Source organism: Rattus norvegicus, chromosome 3, assembly GCF_036323735.1.
Source record: "Rattus norvegicus strain BN/NHsdMcwi chromosome 3, GRCr8, whole genome shotgun sequence".
NCBI classification, from domain to species: domain Eukaryota; kingdom Metazoa; phylum Chordata; class Mammalia; order Rodentia; family Muridae; genus Rattus; species Rattus norvegicus.
This window is the reverse complement of record NC_086021.1, coordinates 30,057,006-30,078,989: the sequence shown is the minus strand read 5'-3', so window position 1 is coordinate 30,078,989 and position 21,984 is coordinate 30,057,006. Positions and strand designations below refer to the sequence as shown.

General features: G+C 43.2%; 1 pseudogene; it reads left to right on the top strand.

Annotated features, from left to right (window-relative positions):
- Positions 1–414: 414 nt before the first annotated feature.
- Got2-ps5 (glutamic-oxaloacetic transaminase 2, pseudogene 5) lies at positions 415–1,716 on the top strand (annotated as a pseudogene).
- The last annotated feature ends 20,268 nt before the right edge of the window (positions 1,717–21,984 follow it).

Genomic DNA, 21,984 nt, shown 5'->3' with positions numbered 1-21,984 from the left:
AGAATGCATATCGACCCATTCTTATCACCCTGTACAAAGCTCAAGTCCAAATGGATTAAGAACCTCCACATAAAACCAGATACACTGAAACTAATCTAAGAGAAATTGGGCAAGAACTTTGAACACAAGGGCACAGGGAAATTTCCTGAACAGAACGCCATTGGCTTATGCTCTAAGAACAAGAATCGACAAATGGGACCTCATCAAATTGCAAAGCTTCTGTACATCAAAGGACACTGTCAATAGGAAAGAAAAGGCAACCAACAGATTCGGAAAAGGTTTTTGCCAATCCGATAGAGGGCTAATATCCAATACAAAGAACTCAAGAAGTTAGACTCCAGAGAATCAAATAATCCTATTTAAAAATGGGATACACGCTTTCCCTGATCTCTGCTCTATCACCACCCACTGCCGTCTTACCACCCACCATGGCCCTCCTGCACTCTGGTCACGTCCTCTCCGGGATGGCTGCTGCGTTTCACCCAGGCCTTACAGCTGCAGCCTCTGCCAGAGTCAGCTCCTGGTGGACCCATGTTGAAATGGGACCTCCAGATCCCATCCTGGGAGTGACCGAAGCCTTCAAGAGAGATACCAACAGCAAGAAGATGAACCTGGGAGTTGGTGCCTACCAGGATGATAACGGGAAGCCTTACGTGCTCCCCAATGTTCGGAAAGCAGAGGTTCAGATTGCTGGAAAAAATTTGGACAAAGAATACCTACCCATCTGGGGACTGGCTGAATTTTGTAAGGCTTCTGCAGAACTGGCCCTGGACAAGAAAAATGAAGTGTTGAAAAGCGGCCAGTTTGTTACTGTGCAGACCATTTCCGGGACTGGAGCCTTAAGGGTTGGAGCCAGTTTTCTGCAAAGATTTTTTAAGTTCAGCCGAGATGTCTTTCTGCCCAAACCATCCTGGGGAAACCACACACCCATCTTCAGGGATGCCGGCATGCAGCTACAAGGTTATCGATACTATGACCCCAAGACTTGCGGCTTTGACTTCTCCGGAGCCTTAGAAGATATATCAAAAATCCCAGAGCAGAATGTTCTCATTCTGCACACCTGTGCTCACAACCCCATGGGTGTGGACTTGCGTCCAAAGCAGAAGAAGGAAATGGCGTCGGTAGTGAAGAAAAGAAACTCTCTGCATTCTTTGACATGGCCTACCAAGGTTTTGCCAGTGGTGATGGTGATAAGGACTCCTGGACCATGCAGCACTTCACCGAGCAGAGCATCAATGTCTGCCTCTGCCAGTCGTATGCCAAGAACATGGGCCTGTACGGTGAGCATGTGGGAGCCTTCACCATGGTCTGCAAAGACGCAAAAGAAGCCAAAAGGGTGGAGTCACAGCTGAAGATCCTGACCCGCTCCTTGTACTCCAACCCACGTCTCAATGGAGCCTGGATTGCTGCAACCATCCTGACTTCTCCAGATTTGCGAAAGCAATGGTTGCAAGAGGTGAAAGGCATGGCTGATCACATCAGCATGAGGACCCAGTTGGTCTCCAACCTGAAGAAAGAGGGCTTGTCCCACAACTGGCAGCACATCACCGACTGGATTGGCATGTTCTGCTTCGCCGGCCTAAAGCCTGAGCAGGTGGAGCGGCTGACCAAGGAGTTCTCAGTCTACATGACAAAGGATGGCCAAATCTCCATGGCAGGGGTCACCTCTGACAATGTGGGCTACCTTGCCCTGCCATTCACCAGGTAACCAAGTAATCACCAGGTGCAAGGAAACAGAGACCACTTTCCCTTCAGCCTTTGCTCTTGTGAGAGTCACGTGCAGGGTGAGGGAGGGTGAATGGTGGTGATAGATCCTGTTTTCAACCATGGTGCATAACGCTTGGTGATTGAACGTGTTCCTCAGAAAAGAGGTAGGGCAGAGGCTCCCAAGGCTGGTATCTAGAACTTCGAATTTCATCAGCTCTAAACGAAACTCTCCCTCACCCTTTTGTCTCCAGCTTTTCTGAAAGTTTACACATGCAAGAAAATCACAGCACCAAAAACCTGTCAGCCATGGCATCGGAATAGATCAGAAGCTTTACCTGGAGCCTCAGATGGTGTCAGGGGTTGCCCTGTGGACCCCGGTAGAGCCTCTCTGTAAGAGAAAAATAGCTAGTTCTGTCATTAGCAGTTGTCAAGTTTGTCCTCGTGGTGTGGAGCAACTGTGTCAGCAGACCACATTATGGAAACTATGCTTTACAAAAACCAACAGGTCTGCTGCCACATCAACAGGGACAGTAGAAGATGTAGTGTCTTGTCTGCCTGCCTCTTCTTGTCATTGCTGTTCTGTAGTCTAGAGTTTCATCCCATTCTACTGCTCGGTTGACCATCAATCTCATCCTATCAGGAGTTATCTAAGAATAAAGAACATAGTTTTTCTGCTCATGCCATGGCCTTCTCTCTCAGCAAAGAGCCATGGAGAGTGGGACCCTGCCCTTGATTTCAGTGTCCTCTTCAGTGATTGATTGGCTCCTATGGGGGTGGGGTCTCTGCTCAGCTGGACATCTTCATTCATCCTGGCTGCACAGCCTCTCTTCACATGAGTCAGATATGCAGGGAAGGATCAGAAGGAGATATTCTGGGGTTTGTGTGCTACTAGCCCAGCTCAGACTCAGCCCTTGGGAAAGATAACCACCATCTGCTCTAATCATGTAGACATTCCTGGTTTTCTCTGTTACAATAAAATTACTGGGGTTGGGGATTTAGCTCAGTAGTAGAGTGCTTGCCTAGCAAGCGCAAGGCCCTGGGTTCGGTCCCCAGCTCCAAGAAAGAAAGAAAGAAAGAGAGAGAGAGAGAGAGAGAGAGAGAGAGAGAGAGAGAGAGAGAGGAAGGAAGGGAGAGAGAGAGAGAGAGAGAGAGAGAGAGAGAGAGAGAGAATTGCTATAGACCAATAGGATACAAAGCTAAGCAAAGAATTCTCAGCTGAGGAATATCGAATGGCTGAGAAGCACCTAAAGAAATGTTCAACATCCTTAGGCTTCAGGGAAATGCAAATCAAAACAACCCTGAGATACCACCTCACACCAGTCAGAATGGCTTAGATCAAAATCTCAGGTGACAGTAGATGCTGGCGAGGATGTGGAGAAAGAGGAACACTCCTCCATTTTTGGTGGGATTGCAAGCTGGGACAAACACTCTAGAAATCAGTCTGGAGGATCCTCAGAAAATTTGACATAGTACTACCGAGGAGCCAGCTATACCACTCTACTGCATATACCCAAAAGATGCTCCAACATATAACATGGACACATACTCCACTATGTTCTTAGCAGCCTTAATTATAATAGCCAGAAGCTGGAAAGAACCCAGATGCCCTTCAACAGAGTAATGGATACAGAAAACGTTATACATTTACACAATGGAGTACTACTCAGCTATCAAAAACAATGACTACATGAAATTCTTAGGCAAATGGATGGAACTAGAAAATATCATCCTGAGTGAGGTAACCCAGTTACAAAAGAACACAAATGGTATGTTCTCACTGATAAATGGATACGAGCCCAAGAGCTTGGAATACCTAAGAAAAAATTCACATATTATATAAAATCCAAGAAGAAGGAAGACCAAAATGTGGATGCCTTGTTCCTTCTTAGAAGGGGGGGCAATATAATCAGGGGAGGAAATACAGGGACAAAGAGTGAGGCAGGGACTGAAGAAAATGTCATCCAGAGACTGCCCCACCTGGGGATCCATCCCATTTGCAGCCACCAAACCCAGTCACTATTGCTGATGCCAAGATGTTCTTGCTAGGAGGAGCCAGATATGGGTGTCCCATGAGAGGCTCTGCCAGAGCCATACTAATACAGATGACGATGGTTGCAGCTAACCATTGGACTGAACAAGGGGACTCCAATAGAGGATTTAGAGAAAAGACTGAAGGAGCTGAAAGGGTTTGCATCACTATAGGAATAACAACAATATCAACCAACCTGACCTGGACTAATCCACCAACCCATGAGTAAACATGGAGGGACCCATGTCTCCAGCTACATATGTCCAGATTGTCCAGCACCAGTGTGAGGAAAAGCCCTTGGTCCTGTAATGGCTTGCTTCTCCAATGTAAGTTAATGCCAGAGTGTTGAGGTTGGAGTGGGTAGGTTGGAGTGGGAGCATCCTCATAAAAGCAGAGGGAGGGAGTGCTGGAAAGGAGGAGAAGGGGATAATATTTGAAATGTAAATACATAAAATATCCAAGAAAAATAAAATTTAAAAAAGACATCCTTGGTGTGCTTAGGGCAGTTCCAGCACTCCCCCAAACTGTAATCCACCTCAGCTAACAAAGCCACCTGTTCTAGCTTGACAATCGATTTTTTTCTAATATAGACAGATCCTGGGTTATTTAGCATCTAAAATTTTTTAAGCTAATGTCAGAAGTTACTGAACCTGTGTGTCTGGAGTAGTTCCTCCTGTTAGTAACACTAAGCTTATTATGAAGTGTGTGGGGAGGAGAATTGCCTGCCTTTCCTTGAAGACGAACAAAGGAAGGCCTGTGTTGGTACATGTGTGTATTTTCTCCCTACTGAACCACTATAAGCAGGTACTGGGTGAACAGGGACACCAAGATACAGAATGTCATGGACTGATCCATCTGCCATATAGACAAACAAAAGTACAACCCAGCAGCGCATAAAAGCCAACCTGTTTCATTTGGAAAGTGAAGGAAGAAAGGTCTGTAGTGGTGGCTGAGAGCTGTGAGACATTTACGGCAAATTGGCATTGGCTCTTAAAGGGAGATTCATTTATAGATATATATCCCGTGAAAGAGCAGGAGGAAATGTAGTCCCACAAAACAACATCATAAGTCTCCAAACCACTTCAGTCTTCTCCTTCGTGGATATCACAGACTTTAGTGACGGTCCATTGTTCTGTAGCCAGGTCATGATCCACAGTGATGTACCTGACTTGGGAATGATGTTTCCAGGGGCTGATACCAACTCCAATAACAGCAGTTGGAGTGGATGCTGGCTGGGAAGGAAGTGCCCTGGAAGCCAGACCTTCCAATGCCCACACAACCTAAGATTCAGGTTGCACAGTCAGAATTCTAGTTCGGTGGCCAGGAGGCCTTGGGTGATGCCATGAACCTCTGACCCTCCTAGCCTCAGTCTTGGGACAACCCCATCCGCTGCCTATTAATACCATCCCATTCTGAGCAGTTGCTGCCAATGTATCCTCAGCTCCTGGAGTAACTCTTCACACTCACAGCCAACTACTTTCTACTACTCCAGTTCTCAGGATGCACCTGCACAAATCTGAGGTGCCCACAATTGGAGACCTCAGCTTTGTCCTATGGTCAAGCAGAGCAGTGATGTAAGATCCTGAGGAGAGGAGAGATGGCTGACCAAGGAACCTAGTGAAGTAGGTGCCCCATTCCAGTTGGTGCTTCCAGGCCTGTTGGAGACATCTTCATACCTCTGCTTCCAGGTGGTGTTTTTCTGATCCACCTTTAACTGATGAGAACAGAATCACCTGGAGGCAACAGAGTTGATCAGGATGCAATTTGGTGCCCCCATATCTTGATTAATGGTTGAATTCATGTTTCTTACTTCCCTGTCATAAAATCACTATCAGGCAACTGCCTTCATCCTCCCATAAATTTGGACATGAAGTCATATAGAATTACACTGTAATTAGAATTACTACAAAAGAACCTGGATCCTTAGGGTCACAGCATATCTCACCACCAACTGTCACTTCTTTCCCACCCACTGCTCAGGCTTCTACTAACTGGTTGAGAGTGTGCTGTCCTGCTCTCCAGAGAACTGGGTAGCATCCAAGCAAATCTCATGGTTCCACTCTCCCTCCTCCCATCACTTGGCCCATGAGGAGAGAGACAGAGGGAGAGAGAGAGAGAGAGAGAGAGAGAGATCACATTTTACATACAGGAAGACTCAAAGCTGTGAAGATACCTACCTGTCCCAGCCTTCATTATAGAATCAATAGAACACCTTCAAAACCTTAACAATTTATTTTGTAAATATATAAAAGGCTATTTTGAAGCTAGAAATTTGTCTTGGTTGGGGGAATAGCTTTCTAGCATACACAATGTCAGAGTTTGATCCCAGCACTTTGCAGTTGGAGACGTGTCATCCTTACCTACCTAGTGAGTCCAAGCTGAGATAAGAGACTCTATCTCAATAAAAAACTATTTTAAACTTTTATGGGGGTCTAAAAGCCCCCAGGACAGCCAACACAGTGATGAGGGATAAAGCCTGAGGAATCACATTACTCGGAGGAGCGTGGTATTTGAAATTCTATACAAATAGGTCAGTGGAATACAATAGAGAGCCCAGAATTAGAACCACAGACATGATCAGTCCAGTGATCTTTAGCAAAGGAGTGAGGCTCATACAGTGGAGAAATGACAGTGATAGATCTACATAATAACCACGTGCAAAACAAACAAGCAAAACACTGCCAGCCAAAAGATACAAAGAACTCAAGGAGTTAGACTCCAGAGACCCAAATAATCCTATTAAAAGTGGAGTATATAGCTGAGCAAAGAATTCTCAACTGGCACAATATCAAATGGCCACGAAGTACCTAAAGAAATGTTCAACATCCTTAGTCATCAAGAAATGCAAGTCAAAACAACCCTGAGATTCCACCTCACACCAGTCAGAATGGTTGAGACCAAAAGCTCAGGTGACAGTAGATGCTGGTGAGGATGTGGAGTAAAAGGAACATTCCTCCATTGCTGGGGGAGATTGTGAGCTGGTACAATCACTTTGGAAAACAATCTTGTGGTTCCTCAGAAAATTGGAAATGGTTCTACCTGAAGACCCAGCTATACCATTCCTGAGCATATACCCAAAAGATGTTCCAACATATAACAAGGACACATACTCCACTATTTTCATAGCATACTTATTTATAGTAGGTAGAAGCTGGAAAGAACCCAGATGTCCCTCAATAGAAGAATGGATACAGAAAATGGGGTGCATTTATGCAATGGAGTACTATTGTATAAAACAATGACTACATGAAATTCTTAGGCAAATGGATAGAATGAGAAAATAACATCCTGAGTGAGATAACCCAGACCCAAAAAGACAAACATGGTATGTACTCACTGATCAGTGGATAGTAGCCCAAAAACCCAGAACAGCCACAATAAAACTCACAGACCACATGAAGCATTAAAGAAGGAAAACCAAAGTGTGGATGCTTCAATTCTACTTAGAAGAGGGACCAAAATAATCATGGAAGGTAGTGGGAGGGAGGGACCTGGGAGGGAGAGAGGAGATGAAGGGAAAGGGGAGCAAAATCATGTATGGGAAAAGACAGGAGAGAAGCCAAGAGGATCAGGAGAATGAATAGAAATATGTAGCAGTTGTGAGGGGAAAGGGAGATGGGAGAAACCACTGGAAAATCCCAGACCCCAGGAAAGCAAGAGGCTCCCAGGACCCAGTGGAAATGACATTAGGCAAAATACCCAACAGGGAAGATAGAACGTGAAGAGACCACTTCCAGTAGATAGAAATGGTCCCCAGCTGAGCGATGAAACGACCCATCCATCTCAAAATTTTTAACCCAGAATTGTTGCTGTCTAAAGGAAATTCAGGGACAAAAATGGAGCAGAGACTCAGGGAAAGGCTATCCAGAGACCACCCCACCTTGGGGTCTATCCCATCTGCAAACAGCTGCTACAGTCACCATGACTACTTATTAACAACTGCCTCGTTTAAGAACAAAACAAATTTTACTGTCTGCACTATGAGCATGGCAAGAACCGCCTGAAATGTCCCTATACCACCCTTAAAATAATACTTGGACTTTCAGTGTCTTTTTTCTGACTTTCTTGGTTGCCTTAGAAAAACAGTTAAAAGATTGGAGGTTGTTCAGACAACAGAAAAAAAGTGTTGTCCATTATCTGCAAACACTGAGACTTGCTAGACCAGTTTGCTTTAGATGTGGAAACCAGGACTCCTTCAGAAGGACTGCAGAGATGCCTAAGTGGCTCCCTGACATGCTAATGGTAATTTTAACATGTCAAAATATGCACTTGTGGCTAATCAGTGGAGAACATGTTTGATAAAGATCGACAACTCCTTTGGTCTATACCTGTAGCACCAGAAATAACTGGTTACCAACAACTCAGGGGGCATATATAGTAGGCAATTGTATGTTTCATCTCTCCTAGCAACAACCTCAGGGAGTGCAGCATCAGACCTGCCAGCAGCTGATAATGTGGTCCTCACAAGTACAATGGGTATAACTTACATTCCCACAGGAATTTGGGGACTTATTTGCCCAGCAGAGTGAAATTATGTTTAAGGGAAGGTAGGACAAATTTAAAGGGAGTTGCTACTATTCCTGGTACAGATGATGAAGATTATACTGGGGAGTTAGGGTACTAATTATCTTCGAGAGGAATGCTGTCTATTGATTATGGACAGTCCATTCCTCAATTGCTGTTACTACCTTCTGTTGCTGTGAACCAAAGAAGAATAGATTGAGGATTTCATGGGCTGGAGGTACAGGGAGGTGTCATGTCAGGTGCTCACAGCACATTACAAGAACCAGCCCTCTTTAACTCTTGACTCAAGTGATGAAACCTTGTCTGATCTTACCAATACTAGTGAGTATATTATTATTGCTTCTACTTTTTAACTACAAAAATTACCTACTCAGTCACTGTCCTCCATTTTGATTGATTTGCTCCTCAACTGGGTGAAAACAAAGGTTTCTAAGACGGTAAAATAGAGAAGTCAGAAAGGACATACAGAGTCTATACACTTGTTTGTGGCAGATGTTCCTGTGAATATATGGGTAATGAGATGTGTTGTCTCAAGTGTAAATTACTGTCTTTTCTAATACCATTAAGGTACCTAAGCCCCTAAGGTTTGGGGAAATGAAGATGGTTTAGTATCACATCATGAAATTTTTTTGGGTTAAAATTGTCATTTTGGTTTAGGATTTCCAAATTTATAGGAAGGTTCTCTGGTAATGCGACAACATAGTAGGTAATGCTGTTCCTACTACAGAGCTAACTCATTCCCCAATTTGCGTTGATCAGTGACCAACAAAAGATGAAACTGGAGCATCTTAAAGTATTGCTATAACAACAATTGAATGTGAGTCATAGAGAACTCTCCAGTGGTCCTTGAAATACTCCTATATTTAACAAAAAAAGAGGATAAGAAAAATGAGACTTGCCACAAGACTTGCATGCAGCACATAAGTTGTTTTCAATCAGATCTTGCTCAAAAACAGCCACTGCAATTGCAGACTGGTACAACCATTCTAGAAATCAGTCTGGAGGTTTCTCAGAAAATTGGACATTGAACTACCTGAGGACCCAGCTATACCTTTCTTGGGCATATAGCCAAAAGATGCCCCAACATATAAAAAAAGACACATGTTCCACTATGTTCATAGCAGCCTTATTTATAATAGCCAGAAGCTGGAAAGAACCCAGATGACCTTCAACAGAGGAATGGATATAGAAAATGTGGTACATCTACACAATGGAATATTACTCAGCTATCAAAAACAATGACCTTATGAAATTCATAGGCAAATGAATAGAACTGGAAAATATCATCCTGTGTGAGGTAACCCAATCACAGAAAAACACACAGGGTATGCACTCATTGATAAGTGGCTATTAGCCCAAATGCTTGAATTACCCTAGATGCACAGAACACATGAAACTCAAGACAGATGATCAAAGAATGCATCACTCCTTCTTTAAAAGGGGAACAAGAATACCATTGGCAGGGAATAGGGAGGCAAAGATTAAAACAGAGGCAGAAGGAACACCCATTCAGAGCCTGCCCCACATGTGGCCCATACATATACAGCCGTCCAATTAGACAAGATGGATGAAGCAAAGAAGTGCAGGCCGACAGGAGCCGGATGTAGATCTCTCCTGAGAGACACAGCCAGAATACAGCAAATACATAGGCGAATGCCAGCAGCAAACCACTGAACTGAGAATAGGACCCCCGTTGAAGGAATCAGAGAAAGAACTGGAAGAGCTCGAAGTGGCTCAAGACCCCATATGAACAACAATGCCAACCAACCAGAGCTTCCAGGTACTAAGCCACTACCTAAAGACTATACATGGACTGACCCTGGACTCTGACCTCATAGGTAGCAATGAATAGCCTAGAAAGAGCATCAGTGGAAGGGGAAGCCCTTGGTCCTGCCAAGACTGAACGCCCAGTGAACGTGATTGTTGTGGGGATGGCGGTGTTGGGGGGAGGATGGGGAGGGGAACACCCATATAGAAGGGGGGAGGGGCTAGGGAGATGTTGGCCCGGAAACCGGAAAAGAGAATAACAATCGAAATGTAAATAAGAAATACTCAAGTTAATAAAGAAAAAAAGAGGGAAGTCCCACACCCGAGGATCCTGGCCCGGAGCAGCTCTCTGCTCCCAGACACCGTGGGAGAGAGACCAGACCGCCTGGTCAGGTGAGCACTCCTGAGGCTGCAGAGCGGAAGAGAACACCAACACTGCCCACCCCTGCCCATATCCCTGGCCCAAGAGGAAACTGTATAAGGCCTCTGGGTTCCCGTGGGGGAGGGCCCAGGAGTGGCAGGACCGCTGCCTCTGAGACACCGCCGGAACCTGAAGGAAACTGACCAGATAAACAGTTCTCTGCACCCAAATCCTGTGGGAGGGAGAGCTAAACCCTCAGAGAGGCAGACACACTTGGGAAACCAGAAGAGACTGCACTCTGCACACATCTCTGACGCCAGAGGAAAACACCAAACGCCATCTGGAACCCTGGTGCACTGAAGCTCCGGGAAACGGCGGCACAGATCTTCCTGGATGCTGCTGCCACAGAGAGCTCTTTGGCAGCACCCGCGATGCAACCTTGAGCCTCGGGACCACAGGTAAGACCAACTTTTCTGCTGCAAGAGACCTGTCTGGTGAACTCAAGACACAAGCCCACAGGAACAGCTGAAGACCTGTAAAGAGGGAAAACTACACGCCCGAAAGCAGAACACTCTGTCGCCATAACAGGCTGAAAGAAAACAGGAAAACAGGTCTACAGCACTCCTGACACACAGGCTTATAGGGCAGTCTAGCCACTGTCAGAAATAGCAGAACAAAGTAACACTAGAGATAATCTGATGGCAAGAGGCAAGCACAGGAACCCAAGCAAGAGAAACCAAGACTACATGGCACCATCGGAGCCCAATTCTCCCACCAAAACAAACATGGAATATACAAACACACCAGAAAAGCAAGATCTAGTTTCAAAATCATATTTGATCATGATGCTGGAGGAATTCAAGAAAGACGTGAAGAACTCCCTTAGAGAACAAGTAGAAGCCTACAGAGAGGAATCACAAAAATGCCTGAAAGAATTCCAGGAAAACATAATTAAACAAGTAGAAGCCCAAGGAGAGGAGTCACAAAAATCCCTGAAAGAATTCCAGGAAATCATAAATAAACAAGTAGAAGCCCAAGGAGAGGAGTCACAAAAATCCCTGAAATAATTCCAGGAAAACACAATCAAACAGTTGAAGGAATTAAAAATGGAAATAGAAGCAATCAAGAAAGAACACATAGAAACAACCCTGGATATAGAAAACCAAAAGAAGAGACAAGGAGCTGTAGATACAAGCTTCACCAACAGAATACAGGAGATGGAAGAGAGAATCTCAGGAGCAGAAGATTCCATAGAAATCATTGACTCAACTGTCAAAGATAATGTAAAGCACAAAAAGCTACTGGTCCAAAACATACAGGAAATCCAGGACTCAATGAGAAGGTCAAACCTAAGGATAATAGGTATAGAAGAGAGTGAAGACTCCCAGCTCAAAGGACCAGTAAATATCTTCAACAAAATCATAGAAGAAAACTTCCCTAACCTAAAAAAAGAGATACCCATAGGCATACAAGAAGCCTACAGAACTCCAAATAGATTGGACCAGAAAAGAAACACCTCCCGTCACATAATAGTCAAAACACCAAACACACAAAATAAAGAAAAGAATATTAAAAGCAGTAAGGGAAAAAGGTCAAGTAACATATAAAGGCAGACCTATCAGAATCACACCAGACTTTTTGCCAGAAACTATGAAGGCCAGAAGATCCTGGACTGATGTCATACAGACCCTAAGAGAACACAAATGCCAGCCCAGGTTACTGTATCCTGCAAAACTCTCAATTAACATAGATGGAGAAACCAAGATATTCCATGACAAAAACAAATTTACACAATATCTTTTTACAAATCCAGCACTACAAAGGATAATAAATGGTAAAGCCCAACATAAGGAGGCAAGCTATTCCACAAGAAACTAATCGTCTTGGCAACAAAACAAAGAGAAGAAAAGCACACAAACATAACCTCACATCCAAATATGAATACGACAGGAAGCAATAATCACTATTCCTTAATATCTCTCAACATCAATGGCCTCAACTCCCCAATAAAAAGACATAGATTAACAAACTGGATACGCAACAAGGACCCTGCATTCTGCTGCCTACAGGAAACACACCTCAGAGACAAAGACAGACACTACCTCAGAGTGAAAGGCTGGAAAACAACTTTCCAAGCAAATGGTCAGAAGAAGCAAGCTGGAGTAGCCATTCTGATATCAAATAAAATCAATTTTCAACTAAAAGTCATCAAAAAAGATAAGGAAGGACACTTCATATTCATCAAAGGAAAAATCCACCAAGATGAACTCTCAATCCTAAATATCTATGCCCCAAATACAAGGGCACCTACATACGTAAAAGAAACCTTACTAAAGCTCAAAACACACATTGCACCTCATACAATAATAGTGGGAGATTTCAACAACCCACTCTCATCAATGGACAGATCATGGAAACAGAAATTAAACAGAGACATAGACAGACTAAGAGAAGTCATGAGCCAAATGGACTTAACGGATATTTATAGAACATTCTATCCTAAAGCAAAAGGATATACCTTCTTCTCAGCTCCTCATGGTACTTTCTCCAAAATTGACCATATAATTGGTCAAAAAACGGTCCTCAACAGGTACAGAAAGATAAAAATAATCCCATGCGTGCTATCAGGCCACCACGGCCTAAAACTGGTCTTCAATAACAATAAGGGAAGAATGCCCACATATACGTGGAAATTGAACAATGCTCTACTCAATGATAACCTGGTCAAGGAAGAAATAAAGAAAGAAATTAAAGACTTTTTAGAATTTAATGAAAATGAAGATACAACATACCCAAACTTATGGGACACAATGAAAGCTGTGCTAAGAGGAAAATTCATAGCACTGAGTGCCTCCAGAAAGAAACAGGAAAGAGCATATATCAGCAGCTTGACAGCACACCTAAAAGCTCTAGAACAAAAAGAAGCAAATACACCCAGGAGGAGAAGAAGGCAGGAAATAATCAAACTCAGAGCTGAAATCAACCAAGTAGAAACAAAAAGGACCACAGAAAGAATCAACAGAACCAAAAGTTGGTTCTTTGAGAAAATCAACAAGATAGATAAACCCTTAGCCAGACTAATGAGAGGACACAGAGAGTGTGTCCAAATTAATAAAATCAGAAATGAAAAGGGAGACATAACTACAGATTCAGAGGAAATTCAGAAAATCATCAGATCTTACTATAAAAGCCTCTATTCAACAAAACTTCAAAATCTGCAGGAAATGGACAATTTCCTAGACAGATACCAGGTACCGAAGTTAATTCAGGAACAGATAAACCAGTTAAACAACCCCATAACTCCTAAGGAAATAGAAGCAGTCATAAAGATCTCCCAACCAAAAAGAGCCCAGGTCCAGATGGGTTTAGTGCAGAATTCTATCAGAACTTCATAGAAGACCTCATACCAATATTATCCAAACTATTCCACAAAATTGAAACAGATGGAGCACTACCGAATTCCTTCTATGAAGCCACAATTACTCTTATACCTAAACCACACAAAGACCCAACAAAGAAAGAGAACTTCAGACCAATTTCCCTTATGGATATCGACGCAAAAATACTCAATAAAATTCTGGCAAACCGAATCCAAGAGCACATCAAAACAATCATCCACCATGATCAAGTAGGCTTCATCCCAGGTATGCAGGGATGGTTTAACATACGGAAAACCATTAACGTGATCCATTATATAAACAAACTGAAAGAACAAAACCACATGATCATTTCATTAGATGCTGAGAAAGCATTTGACAAAATTCAACACCGCTTCATGATAAAAGGCCTGGAAAGAATAGGAATTCAAGGCCCATACCTAAACATAGTAAAAGCCATATACAGCAAACCAGTCACTAACATTAAACTAAATGGAGAGAAACTTGAAGCAATCCCACTAAAATCAGGGACTAGACAAGGCTGCCCACTCTCTCCCTACTTATTCAATATAGTTCTTGAACTTCTAGCCAGAGCAATCAGACAACAAAAGGAGGTCAAGGGGATACAGATCAGAAAAGAAGAGGTCAAAATATCACTATTTGCAGATGATATGATAGTATATTTAAGTGATCCCAAAAGTTCCACCAGAGAACTACTAAAGCTGATAAACAACTTCAGCAAAGTGCCTGGGTATAAAATTAACTCAAATAAATCAGTCGCCTTCCTCTACACAAAAGAGAAACAAGCCGAGAAAGAAATTAGGGAAACGACACCCTTCATAATAGACCCAAATAATATAAAGTACCTCGGTGTGACTTTAACCAAGCAAGTAAAAGATCTGTACAATAAGAACTTCAAGACTGAAGAAAGAAATTGAAGAAGACCTTAGAAGATGGAAAGATCTCCCATGCTCATGGATTGGCAGGATCAATATAGTAAAAATGGCCATTTTACCAAAAGCGATCTACAGATTCAATGCAATCCCCATCAAAATACCAATCCAATTCTTCAAAGAGTTAGACAGAACAATTTGCAAATTCATCTGGAATAACAAAAAACCCAGGATAGCTAAAACTATCCTCAACAATAAAAGAACTTCAGGGGGAATCACTATCCCTGAACTCAAGCAGTATTACAGAGCAATAGTGATAAAAACTGCATGGTATTGGTACAGAGACAGACAGATAGACCAATGGAATAGACTTGAAGACCCAGAAATGAACCCACACACCTATGGTCACTTGATTTTTGACAAAGGAGCCAAAACCATCCAATGGAAAAAAAGATAGCATTTTCAGCAAATGGTGCTTGTTCAACTGCAGGTCAATATGTAGAAGAATGCAGATCGATCCATGCTTATCACCCTGTACAAACCTTAAGTCCAAGTGGATCAAGGACCTCCACATCAAACCAGACACACTCAAACTAATAGAAGAAAAACTAGGGAAGCATCTGGAACACATGGGCACTGGAAAAAATTTCCTGAACAAAACACCAATGGCTTATGCTCTAAGATCAAGAATCGACAAATGGGATCTCATAAAACTGCAAAGCTTCTGGAAGGCAAAGGACACTGTGGTTAGGACAAAACGGCAACCAACAGATTGGGAAAAGATCTTTACCAATCCTACAACAGATAGAGGGCTTATATCCAAAATATACAAAGAACTCAAGAAGTTAGACCGCAGGGAAACAAATAACCCTATTAAAAAATGGGGTTCAGAGCTAAACAAACAATTCACAGCTGAGGAATGCCGAATGGCTGAGAAACACCTAAAGAAATGTTCAACATCTTTAGTCATAAGGGAAATGCAAATCAAAACAACCCTGAGATTTCACCTCACACCAGTGAGAATGGCTAAGATCAAAAACTCAGGTGACAGCAGATGCTGGCGAGGATGCGGAGAAAGAGGAACACTCCTCCATTGTTGGTGGGATTGCAGACTGGTACAACCATTCTGGAAATCAGTCTGGAGGTTCCTCAGAAAATTGGACATTGAACTGCCTGAGGATCCAGCATATACCCAAAAGATGCCCCAACATATAAAAAAGACACGTGCTCCACTATGTTCATCGCAGCCTTATTTATAATAGCCAGAAGCTGGAAAGAACCCAGATGCCCTTCAACAGAGGAATGGATACAGAAAATGTGGTACATCTATACAATGGAATATTACTCAGCTATCAAAAACAACGGCTTTATGAAATTTGTAGGGAAATGGTTGGAACTGGAAAATATCATTCTGAGTGAGCTAACCCAATCACAGAAAGACATACATGGTATGCACTCATTGATAAGTGGCTATTAACCCAAATGCTTTATTACCCGAGATGCCTAGAATAAATGAAACTCAAAACAGATGATCAAAATGTGAATGTTTCACGCCTTCTTTAAAAGGGGAACAAGAATACCCTTGGCAGGGAAGAGAGAGGCAAAGATTAAAACAGAGACTGAAGTAACACCCATTCAGAGCCTGCCCCACATGTGGCCCATACATATACAGCCACTCAATTAGACAAGATGGATGAAACAAAGAAGTGCAGACCGACAGGAGCCGGATGTAGATCGCTCCTGAGAGACACAGCCAGAATACAGCAAATACAGAGGCGAATGCCAGCAGCAAACCACTGAACTGAGAATAGAACCCCCGTTGAAGGAATCAGAGAAAGAACTGGAAGAGCTTGAAGGGGCTCGAGACCCCATATGTACAACAATGCCAAGCAACCAGAGCTTCCAGGGACTAAGCCACTACCTAAAGACTATACATGGACTGACCCTGGACTCTGACCTCATAGGTAGCAATGAATATCCTAGTAAGAGCACCAGTGGAAGGGGAAGCCCTGGGTCCTGCTAAGACTGAACCCCCAGTGAACTAGACTGTTGGGGGGAGGGCGGCAATGGGGGGAGGTTTGGGAGGGGAATACCCATAAGGAAGGGGAGCGGGAGGGGGGAGGGGGATTTTTGCCCGGAAACCGGGAAAGGGAATAACACTCGAAATGTATATAAGAAATACTCAAGTTAATAAAAAAAAATTTTAAGTAAACTAAAAAAAAATAAAAATAAAGAAAAAAAGAAAAAGAAAAAGAAAAGTCACTCCTACAGATTACCCTCTTATACTGAGAGATTTAAAGAACCGCATATATACTTCTTTAGCCTTTTAGGATTAAAAAAACGTTTACCATGCTTCCACCTATCTCTAATAATTAGGACCCTCTACAAGGAGATCAGTGGAAATTTCTTTCCTCGGGGAATGATTAATTTAACCTCTCTGTGTTTTCTTGATGCTCAGTTTATGACATGTACAATTGATACTACAATTGATAACACTTTTCAAAATATTGAACTAACAAAAGCTGACTGTAACTTAATTGTATTCCTTCATATTTTGGACACACATGTATTTCCTACAGACATTCAGCATTAAGTGAGCCTTGCCTTAGCCTCAAAAGATGTAAAAATTTGCCATCTCAATTCTGAAGGTCTATTACCCCATATATTAACTTACTTTCCTATCACATAAGAAAAGGATGTAAATGATCAATTCAAATACAGAAAACGATAATTTATGGTCCTTTTCAATGCCTCAAACATTACTTCTTTATATGCTTTTGGGTTCCTATAACAAAAACCATTATTATTGGATTCAGTAATGTCCACACCACACCTCTTTTTTGTGTCCTTGTGGCTCCTTCCACTTCCCTTCTGCCTGGTGCCACATGCTTTACTTACCTGGACTACATTACAGCTTAAAAATGCTGGGTCACTCTGTTTTGCTACATTTGGTATTCTAGTAGTTTCTAACATGATCAAAGCAAATAATGAGCTTGTATATACTTCACAACTTTCCAAACTTCTGTCCTCTTAGAGTTTACCCACCAACCATGACTGACCCAGTGGAGAATAGGCTGGCTCCCACGGGCATCCAGCCCTCCACACTCCTCTGATTTTGCTTCCCTGATCATTCTTTTCCATTATTTTTGCTCCCCTGACTCTCGACAACACCAATGCACTCCTGGGGTAACTCACCTGCACCCTGAGCTTATCCAAATATACAACCCTAAAGCTGAACTATCCTAGGCCCTACCATGAAAATATGACAGACTGGCAGCACTACATAAGAGCATGGTACATTTCAGGTCTCAGAGACCCTCCCTAGAGCTTCCTCCATACCCCAAACTCAATGTGGCAAATAAACTATGGTGAGGTCCCACTTAATATAAATATGTCTAAAGACACCAAGATTTGCCCTGAAAATTGTTCAGACTGGCCAGTGAGATAGCTCAATAAAAAGAGCCGTCCTGCATATGCTTGACTTGAGTCTGAGTTCCAGAACCTATCAGTTTGGAGAGATGCATCTCCGTAGAGTTGCCCTCTGAACCGTTCATACACACCCATGTGTACACATCATACAGAGAAATAAGAAAAAATCTATTTTCTTTGTTTTGGAGAAATGAAAAATGGTTACTATAATAGTTTTGTCTTATGTATTTTACCACAGGAAGAAAAGATGGGGAGTAATAAATGAGTTATTTCAATCTAAGGTGATGAACCATCAAGAGTCAATACTCCATCCTTAACCTCCCCCGTCTTGTAAAATTCTGGTGTGCAGTTCTGTTGATTCTTTCACACTCTTACCCTTTGTTAGGAATTAGACAACATCATTGGATTGTAAGGTCCAGGACCACAAGTGAGGTGAGGCATGGTCACCACTGGAGCTAGAGTAAAAATTAAGTGGACTTTGTACTCCCGTGTACTTGCTCCAGGTAGCACACACTTCTAGAAAAAAATTCTCTTGCAGAATTAATTTTGCTTTGTGCAACACTAAGACTATTCTTTTCTAACAAAATTATTTTGACTTGACAAGCTGAGGGCTGGAGATCCTGCCCAACCCTCCCTCCCATCACCCCTTCTCTCCCACCCTGAATATTACTAGCCACTCAGAAACATGAAGACTCCTCTCCTTGGCTTCCTTCTTCCCCTTCTCAGCAAAACTGGCCTGGACTCCTATGAGCTCCTTGAAGGACAAGTTCATGAACACTGACTGCCACCTCTGTTCTGGGATGCCAAGGCAGGTACAGAAAAAGATACCAGTAGGGGAGAGAGAGCTCACCGCACAGACAGGTGGGCATTCCTGAGACTGCAGAGCAGGAGAGACCACCACTACTGCCTACCCCTGCCCACATCCCTGACACAAGAGAAAACTGTATAGGGCCTCTGGGAACCGGATGATAGGGGCACTCAAGCAGCAGGTCCCTGTGGTCCAGACACTGCCCGGACCTGAAGGAACCTGGTCGAAAGCTTCCTGCACCCAAATCCTGTGGGAGAGAAAACTAAACCTTCAGAAGGGCAGATACACCTGGGAAGCCAGAAGAGATTACATCTGCCCACATTTCTGACTCCAGGGAAAAAACCTAACGCCATCTGGGACACTGTGGCACAGGGCCCTGGGAAAAGGTGGCACAGACCCTCCTGGTTGCCACCCTCACGGAGAGCGCAAAAGCAGCCCCCCAGGACCAACTTCACCCACGGGACCACAGGTAAGACCAACTTTTCTGCTCCAAGTGAACTGCCTGGTGGACTCAGGACACAGGCCTACAGGAACCGCTGAAGACCAATAGACAGGAAAGACTACACGCTTGAAAGCAGAACACTCTGTTCCCATAACTGGCTGAAAGAAAACAGGAAAACAGGTCTACAGCACTCCTGACACACAGGCCTATAGGACAGTCTAGCCACTGTCAGAAATAGCAGAACAAGGTAACACCAGGGACAACCTGATAGCGAGAGGTAAGCGCAGGAACACAAGCAACAGGAACCAAGACTACATGGCATCATCGGAGCCCAATTCTCCCACCAAAACCAACACTGAATATCCAAACACAGCAGGGAAGCAAGATCTAGATTTAAAATCACATTTGATCGTGATGATGGAGGACTTCAAGAAACACATAAAGAACTCCCTTAGAATTGCACACTGGTACAACCATTCTGGAAATCAGTCTGGAGGTTCCTCAGAAAATTGGACATTGAACTACCTGAGGACCCAGTTATACCTCTCTTGAGTATATACCCAAAATATGTCCCAACATATAACAAAGATACGTGCTCCACTATGTTCATAGCAGCCTTATTTATAATAGCCAGAGGCTGGAAAGAACCCAGATGCCCTTCAACAGAGGAATGGATATAGAAAATGTGGTACATCTACACAATGGAATATTACTCAGCTATCAAAAACAATGACTTTATGAAATTCATAGGCAAATGGATGGAACTGGAAAATATCATCCTGTAACCCAATCACAGAAAAAACACACATGGTATGCACTCATTGATTAGTGGCTATTAGCCCAAATGCTTGAATTACCCTAGATGCACAGAACACATGAAACTCAAGAAGGATCACCAAAATGCAAATGCTTCACTCCTTCTTTAAAAAGGGAACAAGAATACCCTTGGGAGGGGATAGGGAGGCAAAGTTAGAACAGAGGCTGAAGGAACGCCCATTCAGAGCCCCACATGTGGCCCATACATATACAGCCACCAAACTAGATAAGATGGATGAAACAAAGAAGTGCAGGCCGACAGGGACCAGATGTAGATCTCTCCTGAGAGACACAGCCAGAATATGGCAAATACATAGGCAAATGCCATCAGCAAACCACTGAACTGAGAACGGGACCCCCATTGAAGAAATCAGAGAAAAGATTGGAAGAGCTTGAAGGAGCTTGAGACCCCAGATGAACAACAATGCCAACCAAAGACTAAGCCACTACCCAAAGACTATACATGGACTGACCCTGGGCTCCAACCTCATAGGTTGCAATGAATAGCCTAGCAAGGGCACCAGTGGAAGTGGAAGCCCTTGGTCCTGCCACGACTGAACCCCCAGTGAATGGGATTATTGGGGGGAGGGCGATAATGGGGAGGATGGGGAGGGGAACACCCATATAGAAGGGGAGGGGGAGGAGCTAGGGGGATGTTGGCCTGGAAACCAGGAAAGGGAATAGCAATTGAAATGTAAATAAGAAATACCCAATTTAATAAAGATGGAGAAAAAATTTTAAAAATATAACCCAGAATAATCAGTGACCTAAACTGTGACATTAAACTGAGATACTTTTCTGGTTTTGTTGGGTCTCTTTAGATGCCAGGGTTCATGGAACCTGAGAAAACAGTGGGTACTTTGCACACCTTGCCATATTCTATACATGGAAAACCTCTCACCCTAGGAACTTTTGAGACACTGGAGAAGGTTTTTTTCTTCCATTTTTATTAAATTTGGTATTTCTTATTTACATTTCAAATGTTATTCCCTTTCCCAGTTTCCAGGCCAACATCTGCCTAAACCTTCCCACTCCCCTTCTATATGAGTGTTCACTTCACCATCAACCCCATTATCACCCCCCCCAACAAGCCCGTACACTGGGGGTCGAGCCTTGGCAGAACAAAGGGCTTCCTCTTCCATTGGTGCCCCTAAAAGGTACACATTGCTACCTATGAATTTGGAACCAAGGGCCAGTCCATATATAGTCTATGGGTAGTGGCTTAGTCCCTGGAAGCTCTGGTTGGTTGGCACTGTTGTTCTTATGGGGTCTCAAGCCCCTTCAGCTCTTTCAGTCCTTTCTCTGATTCCTTTAATGGGGATCCCGTTCTCAGTTCAGTGGTTTGCTGCTGGCATTCATCTCTGTATTTGACATATTCTGGCTGTGTCTCTCAGAAGAGAACTACATTCAGTTCCTGTCAGCCTGCACTTCTTAGCTTCATCCATCTTATCTAGTTTGGTGGCTGTATATGTATGGGCCACATGTAGGGCAGGCTCTGAATAGACATTCCTTTCAGTCTCTGTTCTAAGTTTCTTCTATGATTTTGTTGAAGATATTTACTGACCCTTTAAGCTGGGAGTCTTCACTCACTTCTATACCTATTATCCTTAGGTTTGATCTTTTCATTGTGTCCTGGATTTCCTGTATGTTTTGGGCTAGGAGCTTTTTCCATTTTCTATTATCTTTGACAGTTGTGTCACTTTTCTATGGTATCTTCTGCTCCTGAGATTCTCTCTTCTATCTCTTGTATTCTGTTGGTGTTGCTCATATCTATGACTCCTGATCTCTTCCCTAGGTTTTCTATTTCCAGGGTTGTCTCCTTTTGTGCTTT